The sequence below is a fragment of the Suncus etruscus genome, chromosome 4, assembly GCF_024139225.1.
Source record: "Suncus etruscus isolate mSunEtr1 chromosome 4, mSunEtr1.pri.cur, whole genome shotgun sequence".
Lineage (NCBI taxonomy): Eukaryota > Metazoa > Chordata > Mammalia > Eulipotyphla > Soricidae > Suncus > Suncus etruscus.
In genome coordinates this window covers 38,352,143-38,372,170 of record NC_064851.1, presented here as the reverse complement: position 1 = coordinate 38,372,170, position 20,028 = coordinate 38,352,143, and the positions used below count along the sequence as shown (strand labels likewise).

General features: G+C 36.8%; 1 non-coding gene across 1 annotated transcript; it reads right to left on the bottom strand.

Moving 5' to 3' along the window:
* Positions 1-10,586: 10,586 nt before the first annotated feature.
* On the bottom strand, positions 10,587-10,719 carry LOC126007784 (small nucleolar RNA SNORA51). Its single transcript, XR_007495268.1, has one exon. It is a non-coding gene; the product is annotated as a small nucleolar RNA SNORA51 (small nucleolar RNA).
* Between the last annotated feature and the right edge of the window lie 9,309 nt (positions 10,720-20,028).

The window sequence follows — 20,028 nt, the reverse complement described above, 5'->3', positions numbered from 1 at the left end:
TTCTCTCACTCACTACCATTATCATAATAGTTGTTAGTGTAGTTATTTCTCTAACTGAACTCACCTCTCTTCTTGGTAAGCTTCATATTGTGGGCTGGTCCTCCCAGCCCTCATCTCTATTGTCTCTGGGTATTATTACCATACTGTCTTTTATTTTACTTAAATCTCACAGATGAGTGAGATATTCTGTGTCTATCTTTCTAATATAAAAGTGATTCATTTCAATCATAATAATAGTTTCCATGTCTATACATGTATAGGAAAATTTTATGACTTAATTTTTCCTGACAGCTGCATAATATTTCATTGTATATAGGTACCACAATTTCTTTAGCCACTCATCTGTTTTTAGGCATCTAGGTAGAGGGCATTTTTGTATTGTCTTTTGATACTCCTAGAGTATATCCTTAGAAGTGGTATAGCTGGATCATATGGGATCTCGATTTCCAATTTTTTGAGGAATATCCATATTGTTTTCCAAAAAGGCTAAACTAGACAGCATTCCCACCAAAAGCATATGAGAGTTCCCTTCTCCCCACATCAATTCCAGCAGTGATTGTCTTATTCTTTGTGATGTGTGCCACTCTCTGTGGTGTGAGATATCTCGTTATTGTTTTGATTTGCATCTTCATGATGATTAGTGATGCAAAGCATTTTTATGCCATTTGACATCTGCATTTTTTCTTTGAGAAAATGTATGTTCATTTGTTCTCCCAATTTTTTGATGGGGTTAGATATTTTTTTTGTTAAGTTTAATCAGTACCTTGTATGTCTTATAGCCCCCAATTTAATAGGTATTGAGTTAATAGTTTCTCCCATTCCGTGGGTGACCTTTGTATCCTAGTCACTGTTTTCTTTGAAGTGCAGAAGAGTTTGTTTAATGTAGTCCCAATTGTTTGTCTCTGCTTCCACTTGTTGGACAGAGCTGCTTCCTCCTTGAGGATACCTTTAGTCTCAATGTCATGGGATGTTTACCTATGTGTTGTTCTTCATAGCTTATGGTTCCAAGTCTGATATGAAGGTCTTTAATTCATTTGAATTTGACCTCCACCTTTAGATGGAGGTCTAAGTTCACATTTTTTTTTTTTTTTGCATGTGGCTAACCAGTTTTCCCAACACCATTTGTTCAAGAGGCTTTCCTTGCTCTACTTTGTGTTTCTTGCCCCTTTATCAAAGATTAATTCTATATTTGGGGAACATTGTCTGAATACTGAAGTCTATTCCATTGATCAAAATGCTGTTCTAATGACTATTGCTTTGTAATACAATTTAAATTTGGGAAAATTGATGCCTCCCATATTTTATTTCCTCAGGATTGCTTTAGCTATTTTTGAGCATTTTTGGTTCCGGATGAATTTCAAGAGTGTTTGATCCACTTCTGCAAAGAATGTCATGAGTATCCTTAGAGAAATCATCTTAAATCTATACAGTGCTTTGGGATATTGCCATTTTAATAATGTTAATCCTCCCAATCCATGAACAGAGTGCGTGTCTCCATTTTCTTGTGTCCTCTTTTACTTCTTGAAGCAGTGTTTTGTAATTTTCTTTGCATAGGTCCTACAACTCTTTATTTTGTTTGTGTTTGGGCCATACCCAGTAGCGCTCAGGGGTTACGCCTGGTTCTGCACTCAGAAATCACTCCTGACAGGCTCAGAGATCATAGGGGATGCAGTGGATAAAACCTGGGTCCATTCTGGTTTGGCTGCATGCAAGGCAAAAACACACATCTTCTGTGCTATAGCTCCAGCCTAAGTTCTTCACCTCTTCAGTTGATTTGTCTCCAAGAATTTGAGTTTATGTGGAACTATTATGAATAGATTTTTTAAGGTCCATTTCTTCTGTGTCATTATTTGTGTATAAGAAGCCCATTGATTTTTGTGTGTTAATATTGTAGCCTGCCACTTTGCCATATGAATCTATTGTTTCTAGGAGTTTTTTGATAGAGTCTTTAGGTTTTCTAAATATTGTTTCATGTCGTCTGCAAATGGTGAAACTGGACTTCTTTCCTATATGGATGTCCTTGATATCTTTTTCTTGCCTAATTGCTATAGCAAGTACTTCCAGTATTATGTTGAATAGAAGTGGCAAGTGGTGGCAGCCTTATCTTGTATCAGATTTTAGAAGAAAGGCTTTTAGTTTTTCTCCATTGAGTATAATATTTGCCACAGGTTTGTGGTAAATGGCTTTGACTATTTTGAGAAAAATTGCTTCCATTTCCACCTTATTGAGAATTTTTTTATCATAAATAGGTAGGTGTTGGACTTTGTCAAATGCTTTCTCTGCACCTATTGATATGATCAGATTTTTCTTTTGTTGATATAGTGTATTATGTTGATTGATTTGTGTATTTAAATCATCCATACATCTTTGGAATAAAACCTACTTGGTCATGGTGTATGACCTTCTTGATGAGGCATTGGATCCTATTTGCGAGGATTTTGTTGAGGATCTTTGCATCTGTATTCATCAGGGATATTGATCTGTAGTTCCCTTTTATTGTGGCATCTCTATCAGCTTTTGGTATGAGAGTGATGTTAGTTTCATAAAATCTATTTGGGAATATTTATATTTCTTCAATTCCTGGAAGAACCTGAAAAGGATTGGTAGTAGGTTCTCTTTAATGGCTTGAAAGAATTTATTATTGAATCCATCTGGACCAGCGCTTTTGTTTTTGTGAAGGCTTTTGATTACCATTTTAATTTCTTCATACTTATTGGTTTGTTTAGACACCCCCTTGAGCAATTCGATGTGAATTTCATCTTGACCTGACACTGCTGCTGCCCAGAACCACCCCACCAACAGTGCTCTCTGATGCCATGTCATCAAAGGTGAGCTGATTCAGCCCATGAAGGAAGGAACCTGGTTTTATGAACAACCAGTGGGTCAGCGATGAAATCAAAGAGGAAACAAAAGGTTCCTGGAAACAAATGCGAATGAAGACACAAATTATCAGAATTTGTGGGACACAGCAAAAGCCATATTAAGAGAAAAATTTATAGCTTTTCAGGCACACTTCTGAAAGGAAGAAAGGGCCTACATAAATAACTTCATGATATAGCTTATAAACTTAAAAACTGCTCAAAAAATAAACCAAAAATAGGTAGGCAGAAGAAAATTAAAAGGCTTAAAGCAGAAATCAATGAAGTGGAAATCTTAAAACAATTCGAATGATCAATGAAAGCAAAAGTTGGTTATTTAAGAAAAAAAAAAACAAGATGGATTAACTACTAGCAAAACTCACAAAGAAAGGGAGAGAGATAAACTTAATAAAGTGAATTGGAAATGAAAAGGGGGTGTGGAAAGAGACGATAGTGGTATGGCATTTGCCTTTTAGCTACCAACCTGGGAGGGACCTGGTTTGATTCCTGGCATCCCATATGGTTCCCCAGCCTGCCAGGGGCAATGTCTGAGTGCAGAGACAGAAGTAATCCTTGTACATCGCTGGATGTGGCCCAACAGTCAACCAATCAATCAATAGTTTTTTTTTTTTTAAATGAAAAGGGGAAGATCACTACAAATACTACAGAGATTCAAAGAATAATCAGAGACTATATTGATAAATTGTATGTCACAAAAGAAGAGAACCTGGAAGAAATGGATACATACTTGGACTCTTATAATCTTCCACAGTTGAACCAGAATGATCTAGTATATCTAAACACTCGATGCAGGCTTGAGAGAGTAGGGTTCTAACCTTGATGGCCTGCATGCAAGACAAATGCCCTGTTCTCTGTACTATGCATGTCTCTGGACCCCAGGAGGGGGTTGAGTTAGGCAAAATAATTCTGAGAAAAAGACAAATACCAAATGACCTCACTAGTATGTGACATATAAAGAAATAAAATTAAAAAATTAATACAATAATAATGCAATAATAATAAAGATAATAGGACCTATACTAAATTACTTATAATAAAATAAAAGAATTTGTTTTTGTTTTTGGTCCACACCTGGCAGTGCTCAGGGATTACTCAGCTCTGTGTTCAGAAATCACCCCTGACAGGCTCTGGGGACCATATGGGATGCCGGGAATTGAACCTGGATCTGTCCCAGATCAGCAGCTTGCAAGACAAACGCCCTGCAGCTGTACTATCGCTCTGGCCCCTAAAAGAGTTTTATTAAAAATAATTAACAGAAAGCAAATACATATTGACTTGTGATATATGTTGAGCTCTACTTTTTCCCACTGTTCAGAAACATTTAGGAGAAATTGAAGCAAACCTGTCTAGAACCTTTTCTCAATTAAAATTTGAAACATAATGAAATAAATCGAAAGAATAAACTACTGTAGGGACTAGAGATTCCTGGATAATAGGATAGAGATAAAACTAGATCTTGGTTACAAATTTTTATAAGGCATTCCATTATAAGATTTCACTAATCAAATACATCTGGAATGTCCTAGATTAAACAAGGTCAAATGTAGAACTACTCTAATTCTTTGATTTCAAAAACTTTAAAAAGAAATATTGATTTCAGAATTTTTCAAACTAGTTCTTTTCCCCTTTTTCTTCCTAAACTCTTTGTGGAATAACTTAGAAAGAAGTCACCTGGGAGAGCTTTGGATCCTTCAAGTCCAGACAGTCCTCAGCTCTTTCAAAAGGCTATTCATGTTCTGATAGGTAGGTCATCTGTGATTTCTTACTAGCATCAAATTCAACCTTGACTTGATCCTAGCAATTGGGGTGACACATTTAAGTCTGTAATTGATTGAAATTATGAAATTGCTGGTATTTGATCATTTTTAATCTATTGAAATGATAGTTTCGTATGGTTTAACTTGTATTCTAGTAGTGAGTACAAACACCATTTGTGTTTACCTAATTTGGGCATTGGTTTCTAACAATACCTAAAGGGATGGGGGGGACTATATTTTCTAACTGTACATTCATTGAACAAATATTTGTGGAAAGCTTATTACCTACCTTGGACAATGCTGTTTCACACAATTTATTTGTAAAATATTACCTCCTTCTGTCTCATAACCCTCTAAAGTGACATCTGAATTTTTCTTTCAGATTCTGGATGGCACCATTTCTGCTACTTCTGAATTTTCCAGATGCCTGTGTCAGCAATTCCCACCCTCTTTGAGACCTATGGCTTCTGGGCTGCTTCCAGGGAATGGGAGATAATTAGATGTACCTAGAATCCTTCTTAGAAGTGAATCTTTTCAAACTTTGAAGGGAAAGGGATTGGTTTCCCGGATAAATGTTTTAATTGTTTGTTTGTGTTTGGGGGCCACAACCAGTGGCTCTCAAGGGTTACTCCTGCTCCTGTTGTGCCTTTCGTGCTGTGCCCACTCAAGTCCCAAGTATTTTAATTTTTATTTATTCTGGGCAACTGACAGGCAGAAAGTTGTCTCTTGAAAGAGGTCTAAAAGTGAAAGTTGGCAATAATTTTTACTCTTCTATTATTCTTTCCTCAATACCTGGCTATGTAATGCTCCCTCCCCTCAGCTTTATGCCGAGTGCCCAGTTCACGGTGTGAGTTTCGGAAACATACTAGACATCCTGTCTCTCTTCATCAGATTCAACACCTAACAAGAAAGTGGAAGTCAACTGAAACATAGAACTGGGTGTGTTGAGTACCAAGGTGGAGGTATCAGGGAAGTCACATGAAGAAAGTCAATTCAAGTGAAGGTTGTGTTGAGAGCTGTGTAGTCAATATTGTCTGCTTTGTTTGGGTAGAAACATTTCCACCAGACCTACCACTGAGGAGGGGTCCAGTCAACTAAAGCAATTCACTGTTATTGAAAGAATCTGAATGTCTTTCAGTCCAAGGAATCCATCTTGGTTTAAGATTACGTATCTTTTTAGTCGAATAGTACAGCAGATAAAAGTTAGATTTTCCTAATTCATCAGGTTCCATCCGCAGAACTCCATATAATTTCCTGACCATTACCAGGTGTAATCCCTGAGCACAAAACCAGGAGTATGCTGAGCACCAAAACATATGGCCACAAAACAAACAAAATAAGTAACGGAAAATACATCAACACTAACTTGTGCACCTTTCAAAGGGAACACTTTAATCCATTCAACAAATAACCTGAAAACCAGATGTTGGGGTATAACACATTCTATCAGATGTCATCATTATACTGGGCCAGACTAGACAGTCAGATTGTTTCCAGACAAGTAGAGGACTCCTGTATTTTGAACCATTATTCTTACTATAGTGTGACTCTCCATTTTCAGAAATGGAGATGTCACAAAGTTCCTTAATATTAATATGATCGCCTTGTCAAAAAATCACGTTTATGAGTCAGTTCTATGGAAACATTGAATGCAAAACTGATTTTATATTTATTCTCAGGGTGCATCTGGTATTATAGTTCTAGAGTAAACTTTAAGTCTGCTATAGTAAATCCTATAGGATTTACTCCCTTTGGGAGCCAGAGTGATAGCAGAGTGAGAAGATAGCATTTGCTTTGAAAGCAGCTGGTCGGGTTTGGATCCGCGGCAGCCCATAATGTCCTTGAGCCTGCAGAAGTAATTGATGAGTTCAGAGCCGGGAGTTTAAGCCCTAAATGCTGCTGGGTGTGGTCCAAAACAAAACAAAAAAATTACTCTTAAATTAAAATTTTATCAAATATCACAATCTTTTCTTTAAAAAATGATTGAGGGCTGGAGCGATAGGAAGCGGTAGGACTTTTTACTTTGCACGTGGCTGACCAGGGACTGACCTGGCATCCCATATGGTCCCCAGAACCTGCCAAGAACAATTTCTGAGCTTAGCGCCAGGAGTAAGAGCATCACCAGGCGTGCCCCCCCAAAAAAGATTGAGAATTGAAAGGTAGAAAGCCTAAGAAATAAAGTAGATTAATTTTGAAGTGTGAATCTTATTTAAAAATTGTTATTTAAAAATACATTGTTATTTAAAAACTGTTCTTAGAAACAAGAAAAGAGTTACATAAATATTAAATTCCTCACAAAATTTCTATTTTACAGAACATGATAACATAGTAATAGTAATATCTGTAGGTAAAAGTAGCATCTTTTGGAACCAGAGCAGTGGTGCAGCGGTAGAGTGTTTGCCTTGCACTCGGCTGACCTAAGACAGACTTCTGAGTGAATAGCCAGAAGTAACCCCTGAGTGTCACCAGGTGTGGCCTAAAAACAAAAAAAAAAAGTATCTTTTATTAGCACTCATTTATTTCTTTGAATAATTTCTATTATTCTATTATTATTTCTATAAGGACTATTACCTTATTTTTTTAGTAAAGTATGAAATTATTGAAGCCATTTGTAAGATTGTTTCTCAAACTCCTTATCATGATCCATGAAAGGAAAATTATGAGTCATGATTGAATAAAATAAGTAATTTCTTTATGGATCAAACTGTTGGTTTCATGAAATTTTATTGTTTGTTTTGTTTTTGGTTTGGTTTTTGGGCTATACCCTGTGAGGTTTAGGGCTTACTGTTACAGACTCTTCTCTCAGGGATCATTCTTGGTGGGGTTCTGGGGACCAAATGGGATGCTGGGGGTTTAACCTGGTTGGTTATGTGCAAGGCCAGCACCTACAAACTGTACTATCTCTCCAGATCCTGAAATTTTATTTTTACACATCACATACACACCTCTACATTGTGCATCCAAACACACCTGCTTGTTTTATATTATACTCACTTATATGTGAATGTACTGAATACAAGTTCTAAATGTATTTTTTCTTTCTTTCTCTTTTTCTTTCTTTTTCTTCTTTCCTTTCTTTCTTTCTTCTTTCTTTTTCTTCCTTCCTTCCTTCCTTCCTTCCTTTCTTCCTTCCTTCTTTCCTTCCTTCCTTCCTTCCTTCCTTCCTTCCTTCCTTCCTTCCTTCCTTCCTTCCTTCCTTCCTTCCTTCCTTCCTTCCTTCCTTCCTTCCTTCCTTCCTTCCTTCCTTCCTTCCTTCCTTCCTTCCTTCCTTCCTTCCTTCCTTTCTTTCTTTCTTTCTTTCTTTCTTTCTTTCTTTCTCCCTCTCTTTCTCTTTTCCTCTCTTTCTCTCTTTCGTTTTTGGGCCACACACAGTAACGCTCAGGATTACTCCTGGCTCTGCACTCAGAAATCAATACTGCATGGGTTACCATATGGGACACAGAGGGATCAAACAGTGATTCGTCCTAGGTTAGCCACATGCAAGGCAAAGACCCTAATGCTGTGGCACCACTCCAGCTCTAAATGTATTTCTTGAGGTAGAATGCACAATTCTCTAAATTTTAACCCATAAAACTATTTTACTTTACTAAAAAAAAAAAAAGAAAGAAAGACACGCTCATGTTACTCTGAATATAAATATAATTTTAATTTAACAAATGTAAATTATATTCTGTCATAGCAAATTTAGATTCAATGAACACGAGATCTTTACAGATCTTTGTAGCAAAAATATTTATAGATTTTCTTTTTTTTTCTTTTTTTTTTTTTTTTTTTTTTTTTTTTTGTTTTTGGGCCACACCCGGCCGTGCTCAGGGGTTACTCCTGGCTATCTGCTCAGAAGTAGCTCCTGGCAGGCATGGGGGACCATATGGGACACCAGGATTTGAACCAACCACCTTAGGTCCTGGATCGGCTGCTTATAAGGCAAACACTGCTGTGCTATCTCTCCGGGCCCAAAATTTCTTTTTTTTTTTTTTTTAGGCCACACCCATTTGATGCTCAGGGGTTACTCCTGGCTAAGTGCTCAGAAATTGCCCCTGACTTGGGGGGACCATATGGGACACCGGGGGATCGAACCACGGTCCTTCCTTGGACCTGCTTGCAAGGCAGACACCTTACCTCTAGCACCACCTCACCGGCCCTAGATTTTCTTTTAATAGAATTTTAAATATCTCTAAGTATATTTAATCCTTATAAAACATAGTACAAATTAGACCATTTAATCCAGTGGTCCTCAAACTATGGCCCGCGGGCCACATATTGTATTTGTATCTGTTTTGTTTCTTCATTGCAAAATAAGATATATGCAATGTGCATAAGAATTCGTTCGTAAGTTTTGTTTTTACTATAGTCAGACCCTCCAATGGTCTGAGGGACAGTGAACTGGCCCCCTGTTTATAAATTTTGAGGACCCCTGAATAGTCATTGTTAATAATGTGAAAGCAAAAGTTCAGTTATGATATTTTCACATCATTCCCATTCCTATATAACTAAAATCCTAAATTTTAAAAAAATGCAATGAATGGAAGTGAATTTTACTATGGACAGTTATGGATGAATTTTGGCACTTGGTATGATAGGATTATCCTATTAGAATCTGTGTGTATGTATAAATATTTATATTTTTGTAAACTAATTTTACCTCAATAAAGTTTTTTAAGCATAGAAACTCACGGGTTTTTAGTGTCTACCCTCTTATTGGTTTGGGGGATAAAAAAACAAAACTGTGATCTGGTTTGGAATCCAATGATACTGAAATAAATTACTTTTAATGGTTGAGAAGAGATGATCTTATCCTCATCATAATGATATCTAATGAAGTCTCTGATCTGAATCAGTCTTGCTGAACATTGAAACACTGCTTAGCCCATTCTTTATCATGGAAAATATAGGCTTCCAAGGAATCTTTAAGCTAAAGACATTCCAGACATTCCTTAACACAACATTCCTCAAAAGATTAAGCTCTCAGGATCCTGTGAAAGTGCTGCCTCTGTAACTCACAGACACATCTCTACATGGCTTGAACTGGCAGATGGGCCAGAGGGAGAGGTAGTGGTGGCAGTGGGTTTGTTTCCCTGTTATAAAAGATCAGTTTTACTCAACCAGAAGTTCATCAAACTTGATTTTGATGGAGATGGTACAAGGTAGATGAAGACATTGATGAGGATTCTTGATAAAGAAGAATCACTTAGTGGAGCTGAGCTTCAGATCACCGGTGAAACTACACATAGGTTATATATCTTAGTAGAATGCATGTTTTCTTTGGAAAGATGTAGTTAAATAAAATTTCATATGGCAGTTTTACTCCCAAGTCCCAATCTAAGTCTGAGTTTTGTTTGTTCTGTTTGAGGGGCCATACACAGCTGTGTTCAGGGTTTATTTCTGGCTCCATGTTCAGGGTCACTCCTGGTGGGGTTCAGGGGACCATATGTGATGCCAAGGATTAAACCAGGGTAGCCGGTGTACAAGGAAAGCAAGCACCCTACTGCTCCAGCCATCTCAGAGCTTTTTTTTTTTTTTTGAGGTGGGGGCACACCCAGTAGCACTCAGCTCAGGGTCTTACTCCTGGGTCTGCCCTCAGAAATCTCTCCTGGCAAGCACCGAAGGCCATATGGGATGCCAGGGATGGAACCCAGGTCAGCTGTGTGAAAAGTAAATGCCCTACCATTGTGCTATCACTCCAGCCCCTCTCAGAGCTATTTTTAATGAATTCAAGAAATAGAAATCCTACACTGGCATTCTCAGTAGTTTTTTCTCAAGATAATCACAGAACATGCAATTTCTCTTTTCTCCTATTGATATATATATATATATATATATATATATATATATATATATATATATATATATATATATATATATATATATCCCACTTGGACTGTCAAGCTCCCTCCTTCCATATCCTTCTCCCTTTGCTTTAAACATTCTTCAACTGAGATTTACTAAGTTTTTTTGTCCCCCAATTCACAATACAGACCAGGCAAAGGGCCTGAGTTGAGGTGTATATGGGGTGCATTTACTGTACCTCCTCTTTCTATACAGTCAGTGTAAAGAACACAGTGTGTGGTAAGAATTGGGAGGCCTTATCTTTTCTTTTCTTTTTTTGATTTATATGTATATATACATACAAAAATCCTTCACCAGTGCAACATTCCCATGACCAATAGCCCAAGTGTCCTTCCTCCCCACCCCACACAGGCCTGTACTCTACACAGGCTTTCTACTTCCCTCATTCAGTCACATTTTGTTATGATAGTTCTCAGTGTAATTATTTCTGTGACTGCACTAACCAATCCCTGTGGTGAGCTTCATATCAGGAGCTGGGCCCTTCAGTCCTCCTCTATTTGTCTTTGAGAATCATTACACAAATATTTTTCATTTTTCTCAAAACTCATAGATGAGTGAGACCATTCTGTGTTTATCTTTCTCCCTCTGACTTATTTCACTCAGCATAATAGATTCTATATACATCCATGTATAAGAAAATTTTATGACTTCATCTCTTCTGATGGCTGCATAATATTCCATTGTGTATATGTACCATAGTTTCTTTAACCATTCATCTATTGAGGGGCATCTAGGCTGTTTCCAGAGTCTGGTTATTGTAAACAATGCTGCAATGAATATAGGTGTGAGAAAGGGATTTTTGTATTGTATTTTTGTGTTCCTAGGGTATTTCCCTAGGAGTGGTATAGCTGGATCGTATGGGAGCGCAACTTCCAGCTTTTGGAGAAATCTCCATATTGCTTTCCACAAAGGTTGGACCAGATGGCATTCCCACCAGAAGTGAATAAGAGTTCCTTTTTCTCCACATGCTCTCCAGCACTGCTTGCTCTCATTCTTTCTGATGTGTGCCAATCTCTGTGGCATGAGATGGTATCTCATTGTTGTTTTGATTTGATGATTAGTGATGTGGAGCATTTTTTCATGTGCCTTTTAGCCATTTTTTGTTAAAGTGTCTGTTCATTTCTTCTCCCCATTTTTTGATGGGGCTAGATTTTTTTTTCTTGTAAAGTTGGCAGTGCCTTATATATTTTGGATATTAACCCCTTATCTGATGGGTATTGGGTGAATAGTTTCTCCCACTCAGTGGGTGGCTCTTGTATTCTGGGCACTTACTAAGTTTTTTTTTTAGACCAGGACGGGTTGATATCAAACATTATAGGAATTAAAACTTTAGAAAGGAAGAAGTCACACATTAAGAAATACCTCTCACACAAGGATGACTCCTTCACATTCTTTCTGATTGATGGGATAGTCACTGAAAACCTCAGGAAACTGATTTGCCTAGAAATCTCTTTACATTTACTTTATAATTCAGCCCTTCCTCCTGTAAATAGCTCATCACAGTATCTCTCTCAGAAAATCGAAAACCTAGTTTAAGGTTCTAGAATGAACATTTCATGAATATAAGTTTTGGGCTGTGTTAAAGACCAGGATAACACACCTGATGCTGAGGGATTTTTCTAGTTATGAGTCCCCTGTGACTCATAAAATACTGAACAAGTTAGAGGTGCTTAATAGTCAACATGTGAGTGACCACTAGAGAAATGTAACTTGGGGAGTTAAAAGGAAAGCTATTAGCTTTGGAGCTAAGAATATTTCTCCCCTCATCTCTCCCTCTTTGAAGCTATAGGTTGTCTCTCAGTGCAAGTTCTGCTAAAATGAAAGTTACAGCTATTTGTCCTTTAGTCTATATAGTATACCTACACTTTTATGTCTTTTGTTGCCATATTGGTTAGTCACTTTTCTCATTTAACCAGAGACCTTGTGATTTTGGAATCATGACAGGCTTTTTATTTTTATGTATTTCTTTTATGATTTTATTTAAACAATATGCTTTACAAAGTTGCTTATAATGCAATTGGTTTTCTTTTCACATTCACAAAGTTGTTCATGATTGAATTTCAGTTATATAGTCACAATAGTTATATAGTCACAACACCCTTTACCAGTATCCCCAGTTTCCCTCCCTCCCTTCCCCTTACCTTCTCCCCTAATGCCTGTAGGACAGACATTTTTCTCTTTCTCTCTCTTATTTTTCGCTCTTATTTTTCCATTTAGACACTGTGTTTTGCAAATTATTAAAAGGGTATCATGCATATCACTTTATCTCATTTCAGCACTCAGTTCTTATCCAGAGTGCCTCCAACTATCATTGCCATAGTGGTTCCTTCTCTGCCCTAACTGCTCTTCCCTGCTCTTTGTGGCAAGCCTCCTACTGTGAACTGGTCTCCTGGCCCTTGTCTCTATTGTATCTAGATATTATTACTATACAATTTTTAAAAATATATTCCTCAAATGTGCGCGATTATGAGTATGACAGGCTTTTTTAGAGCTTAGTTTCCAGCTCTGAAACCAAGTTCACCGATAAATCCATAAGATGTCATCACCTAAAAATAACCTTAGTTTCTACTTGGGAACAGGAAATGAAGCAGCGATAGCAAATTCATTCTGACTTTTGAGCAAGTCACCATGGATTGTTTTCAAGGAACTCATAGATGACTAAAATTAGTGTATTCTGCATGACATTGTACACTGCTAACTCAAGCTTATGATACAGGCAGTATTAAGCTGTGAGCTCACCAGAAAGCTCATTCCCTAAAATAATTCTCTGGCAGGGAAAGGCCTCTAGTTCACATCAGTAAAGAGAAGATGAGCTATAAATAGCAACTTACTATGTCATCATTTAGAAGCTGTATTTTCTTGTCTTCCATTATCTGTTTCTTAAAGATGTAAAGTCCTCTTGATCAAACTCCTGCCCATATTTCCATACTCAAGAATATGAATTTGTATGTGTGTGTGTGTGTGTGTGTGTGTGTGTGTGTGTGTGTGTGTGTGTGTGTGGAAAGAGAGAGACAAAGAGAGAAAAAAGAGAAAGATTATTCTTTTATCTATAACACAATGAATAATAGTTAGAAAACAGAGAAACTAATCTTGTAAAGATTATTTAGAAATTCATTAACACCCTAAAATGAGATTTTGTTTCTATAATTTTTGAAGTGTTTCAACTATGTAGTCTTTGTTATTTTTCCTATAAAGAAAAAATATAGATACTGTTATCTGACCTAAGAGAAGACAATAGAACTGAACTGACAATAGAACAAGTTCAGAGGTGTGTAGACAGAGAATAAGTAGACCCATGTGTTGTTTGGGGTGGTTTCTTTCTTTAAAAATTTTTTTCTGTATATTTTAGAAGCATTCATCAGAATAAAATTCCATCCACTTCCTGCCTAAAATTGATTGGGTTGATTCTCTCAAATAATCAGTTCGTTAAAAAAAACAATCTTCTAAATTATTAATTTAACTTAGTCACTTTTCAATCCATAATCTGATATAAACATTTTTCATGGATGATTTCATACAGGTTTTCTATAAAATTTATTTCAGCACACAATAGGCATTTTTATTGTATAGTAGAGTCATTTTAGGTCTAAATATTTCTATTTCCCTATTGCTGTCCATTCTCTGCTACTGATAACATTTCCCCATCTGTTTAATCTGTTTTCTGGTTTATTGAGTACTGAGATGATTTTCTTCAGTGACAAAGGCCTCAAACTATGCATCACGTATTTTCTATTTTTTGAAGTCCTGGAATTTTCTTTATTGGGACATTGAGTGCTGCTTTTCTAATTAGACTTTCCTTACTCATCTTTGGCTTTGTTTTATCAATAAATTACACAACCAATAATTGGGAACAGCATCTCAGAATGTGCTGCAAACAGGATTTCCAGTGACTTGTGTGAAAGAAGGGATATTCAAGGGAAAATGGAATTGGAACAAAGCAACAAGATGGCTCTCAGATTTGAAAAATGCACCGTGTTAACTGTTGAGTGAAAGCTAGATCTTAATTGTCATTCTATTTTTCAGTAACAATAGTAGTGGCAGCAGCAGCAGTAGAAGCAGTAGTAGTTTTATTTGACAGTAAGTTGATAGTAATTTTGGTTTGCTGTTAGACTGAAATTTATAGAAATATCATACCATTTTATTGAACTTTTCTATTAAGATAGCTTTTGATCAAGAAGCATCTTTAGAAAGTCATTGAGCATGCTCTTTTATATAACTGTATTGCAAACAAAATGCTTCAAAAGTAAAGTATTTCCCAAGATCTTGCTTAAATCTATTGAACACTACAGCAGGGATCCTTTTCTCTGTCTTATAAACTCCCACAGCACTCTGAGATAAATAGAAGGACAACAACTGATATAATGAAAGCATTCCATCTTATTACCTCTGCCTCTGGGTGGCATTTAAGAGAACTTCTGATGGTGGGGGGAGACATCATTTTATTCTTAGTAGAAATTTTGTCAGTTCTTGGTAAACATGTATTACATGAATTGTTAGTCTTTCAGGGTATCTTTGTATCTTCAGGCCTGACATTGAGCAGACAGTAAGAATGGAGATTCTAAATGTTTAATAAATAGAATATCAACAAAAAATTCATCATGACATTTTTTAAAAGTTTCCAAAATTCATTAGTTGTGTTTTTAAGGTTAACTTGCATCTATTTTTGATGTACAATGACATTAAACAATGTTGGTCATTGAGTTCAGGTTGTATAAATATTGTGCTGATTACCTAAATAATACCAGCTAGGTTCATTCTACTTTCCATAGCTGGAGTAAAATAATTATGACTAATATTTATGGCCATTTGATTTGTGATTTGTTCTATTCTGAGTGCTCCACAACATACATTTGCTTATTTAATTCTTGCCACAATCTATTTTAAAGGCAAGATACAGAGGCACAATGAGTATAAATCTTTTTCTGCAAGTGAGGCTCTTGCCAGATACCAAGCTACAGCCAGATCTAGGTTGGAATTTATTGGATGAGTTATGGTTTGATGACATACATCTCCCTAAACTGAAAGCAAATGTCTAGCTAAGATGCTATTGCTCAATACTTGAGCTCTAGGTTGTACTTTTTCCCCTAAATGTTCCCATGTAAAGAGGGGAATTAGGGGACTGGTAAGATAGTTCAACCTAATAAGGAGCTTGCCTTGCAAGCAACTGACCCAGGTTTGATCCTGTGCATCATATGTTCCTCAGCAAAGCCAAGAATAATTATGAGTGCAGTGTCTAAGTACGGCTCCAAAACAAGCAAATAAACAAAGAGTGAAAATGATAATAGAGGAAGCAGAATAATGCTTATTAGTATATCACAATAATTATAGAAGTTATTGTGTATGTTGGGGCTGAAGGATAGTACAGTGGCTAGGGTATTTGTCCTGACCACACCAGACATGGATTAGATTCCTGGCACCCCTTATGGCATCAAGAGTCCCAGGATTGATTTCTAATTTACTCCAAATTATTCCAAATTTTTTGTTTGGATATATTGGTTTCGTTTGTATGTTCCTATGTATATCACCAAGGCTAAAATAATCAACTGTCATGATGAGGAATTAAAAAAAACTAAAAATATTATGACTGGAAAAAATAACTTGAACTTCCTTTTATTTTTCTCCTCAGTGTTCTTGCTGTGTTAATTATGTGAGACAAATATGTAATATATCCAGTGGCAAATATTTGTTCTCAAAATTTGGGGGGAGATATGTCTGGCTATGCCAGGGATCACTCCTGGCAGAGCTTCTGAAATCATATAGGTTACTGGGTATTGAGCCCTTGTTGTCTTGGTGTAAGGCAGTGCTCTACCTCTCCAATCTCAGATACTTGGATAACCATGCTTCTGTTTTTGTTTTGTTTGATTGTTTGTTTGGGGGACATAACCCAGAGTTTATACCATCTTTGTGCTAAGGGATCATTCCTGAAGGGTCTATCATTTAAGCAAGACTAGAACTTGAGTTTCTTGTTTCTGTAACAAATATTTTTACTATTATTTCTAAAGTTTTTACTTATCTATTTAGAATAAATCAGCTGTATGGTGGTTAGAAGGATTAGATAGCAATAGCATGGGCTTTTTTAAAGATTCACCTTATCATCCTTACTGATTTGTGGTCAATTTTATGAATACTATTTTTGAAATTATTTAACCATATAATTAGTTATAGAGATATACTTGCTAGACAACTCTTTCTAATGTTTGTAGAATATATTTTTTCCAATAGCCAATCTTTAATTTGATTAAGAAAAGAAATCTTCTTCAGATTTTAATTTTGAAGGAATTGCAAAAATTTATGAAACAATGCTATATGATAGAATTAAGGAAAGGTTTTTCTTTGCTATGACATTGAACTGGAATGAAAATGGAGGGCTTGCTTATCAAATTAAGTGGGGAATCTTGTTAGCTTGTACTAATGGTAATACTGATATATTGACTAGACATTAATTCATTCACAGTGTGCCTAGAATGTTCCAGATGCTTTTATTTACTAGTGATATAAAGATATTGAAGGCATAGTCTCTCTGTAAGGTATATAAGAAAGAGTGAGAGAGAGTTAAATAAGGAATTATTATTAAACAAGGCAAGTTTACATGGAAGTTTATGAAAACAAAGCAAGGTTATGACAGAGACTATAAGCCATCGTTGAGGTCAGCAAAATAGATTCACAGACAAGAGACCAGCAGAGCCTTTGAGCTGAGTACACATAGGAGCATAAATTTGCTAATCAGCAGAGTCAGTGACTGGGTAGTGCTGTGAAACATTTTACATGTGGGACTGAGGGGGAAAGTATCACTGGAATCTTTTGGGGCTGTTTTCCCTAACTTGTAGTGTATGATCCCACTTACAATTCAGAGATATGACATTGTCTCTGTCATGCATGTGAGGCAATCTCCAGATTAGCAGAGGAGGGAGGGGGAGAGAGAAAGAATGAGAGAGGTAGAGAGATAAAAGAGAGAAAGATAATTAATTCACTTTCAGTCTATGGGGAAAGCATCATGGTGAGCCAGCTCAGTACTTGAGTAAAAAATGAGACCATATTTTGAACAACAGGTACTATTGGGGATTGATGATGTAGAGGTATAGGAAACAGGACAAGGGAACCATCAGATGGGTTTCAAGGCATCTTCTGTATTTTAAACAAGTCTAATAATTCAAATTTCTAGCGGTCATAGTAACTACATGCACCACCCTGTCAGTACAATTTCTGTTAAATTTTTCACTCATTAGTCTGAAGACAGAAAGATGAATTTAACTCAACACTCCAACAGCTTGATGGCATTAAATGAATTATTTAAAATAGATTTTCCTGTATTGGTCAATTAGGAAATTGTATCAAACTCTAAAAAAGTATTCTAATGCTTTTAATAGATAATAATCTGAAGTTTACTATTGTCTATAGTATTCTCAATTTTATTTTTAATTCTAGTCAATTTTTATATGACTGTTTGATTCTGGTACCATCCATTTATTCCCCTCAATAACAAGATGATTCAAGTTATGTTGTTCTGTTTGGAAAAACAGAAAAGAAGATGAAAAAGAAAATAACTAAAACAAAAATATAAACAACAAAACCAACAAACAGAAAAACAGGGAGGAGAGTTGGACCCAGCAGAGTGCACATGCCAGGAAAGCCGTCCCTCTTTGTTTCTGGTATGTTAGGGTAGCTGGTCGGACAGCGGGCCACAGATCTCCTGGACTGAACACTTGGTCCAGGAGACTGGGACCCCCCATGCCAGGCGGGTCTTCATGGCCGGCCCTGGCAACTCAGGCCCTGGGGGGTGGGCGGAGGAGGGAAACCCCTCCCCTATGTATATTGGACCCCCTGTTTTGTTTGCTAGTAATACTATTTTTGAAAACAAATATACTTTTTAAGCATTATCCAAAAACATTCCTGATCCTAGACTGTTCCTAGGAATAGAATCAGGATGCCCAAGATTCTGATAAAACACTCAAATTGACCTTTATTGTCTAGTCTTTTATGTATTGCCTCTCCCCTCACCCCTTTGTCTCTCCTACCTCCTCATACCCAAACCCTGAACCATTATCTTCCCCTTATTCAAACCTCCTTATCCTCAGTTCCTAATTGGGTAGACACCAAGACTGGCCTTCTGCCCCAACACCACCATCCAGCTCCTCATTGAATGACACCCTCTCGGTCCCCAGCTCATGCCTATACAAATAACTACAACCAACATGCCTGTTGACCCATGCTTGGTGGCCCCTCATGCCCCCAGCAAACTATGGACTGTTGCATGATATGGGAATCAGCTTCAGCATAACCCCTAGTTCAAGGACAATATAGGGTTCCGTAATACTGCAAAACATGTCTCAAACTCAACTATCACCTGTTGTCTTCAAATACCCTTGTTTTCTTTCTTTTTTTTTCTTTTTAAAATATAAAAGGGTCACATGCATCTCTTTTGTATATCTCAGATATATTCCCTTAACATCTATAACTCTTTTCAAATATCCTCATATAGTGACAATTTTGCCCACTAGATTAGTTATTTGGTTGTTTGATTTTCCCCCTGTGAGATCTGTTTTATAAGCAATACTGGTAGAAGAGTAACTCTGTATAGATTTCACGTTTATACCAAGTTACGGGAAATGGACTTTATTTGTTGGCCCTAGATGCACCAACAATATCTTGTGGCATTGCTTCTCTTTTGCATAGGCATATTAAAATGGGAAAATAATACATATGCAAACAAGTTCTTATCTAATAGAGATGGGAACACAAATTTGGTAATGTAATTAGGCCTTTTATCCTGAACATTGGCATAATGATTTGGCTCAGGCCTCAGAAGAATGGGCATCGCCCACACACACCTGAACTATGGAAACAACCACAATTGTCTTTAACATTCCCAGGATCCAAGCCTCTACCAGAGAAGACCTACCGCTGCTTTGGCATTGACTTACTCCAAGGAGGATTCCCAACACCCAGGCGACTCAGCAACAGTCTGCATGCAGGGCAGATCGCTCTGCATTTAATGATATGCTGAAACTAGAGGATGCTCCACATCAGACTAACATTGACGAAAGAAATGCACAGAATCCAGAGTCTTTAAATATAAAAGTCTGATACCAACTATAGCTAAAGTATGAAAAAGTTTCACAGGGACCTTGAGAATGACTGGAGTTGGATAGACTGGTATGCCTGGAACCCAGAGTCTGTCTTATGCCAATAAACTTCTGGAGTGAGGCCTTTTTGTAATCAGGTCAAGGATTTTTTGCCCATTTTCTCCATTTTTCTGGACAATGCAAACATTGGCAATTGCCACTATCACACTTTTACTATATTTTTTTACTCTTATCCTTTAAGGAAAAAATACAACTTACTGAACTTAAAAACAAATTACTGTAGTAGAATGCCTGACTCGAATACAGGCAGGGGATGAGAAGGGGGAAGGGGGTAATGTTACACTGGTGAAGGGGGTGTTCTGGTTATGACTGTAACCCAAATATGATCATGTTACTTAAATAAAAATATATTTAATAAAAATTATGTAAAAAAAGAAAAAACAGGGAGGAGTCCATCTAGAG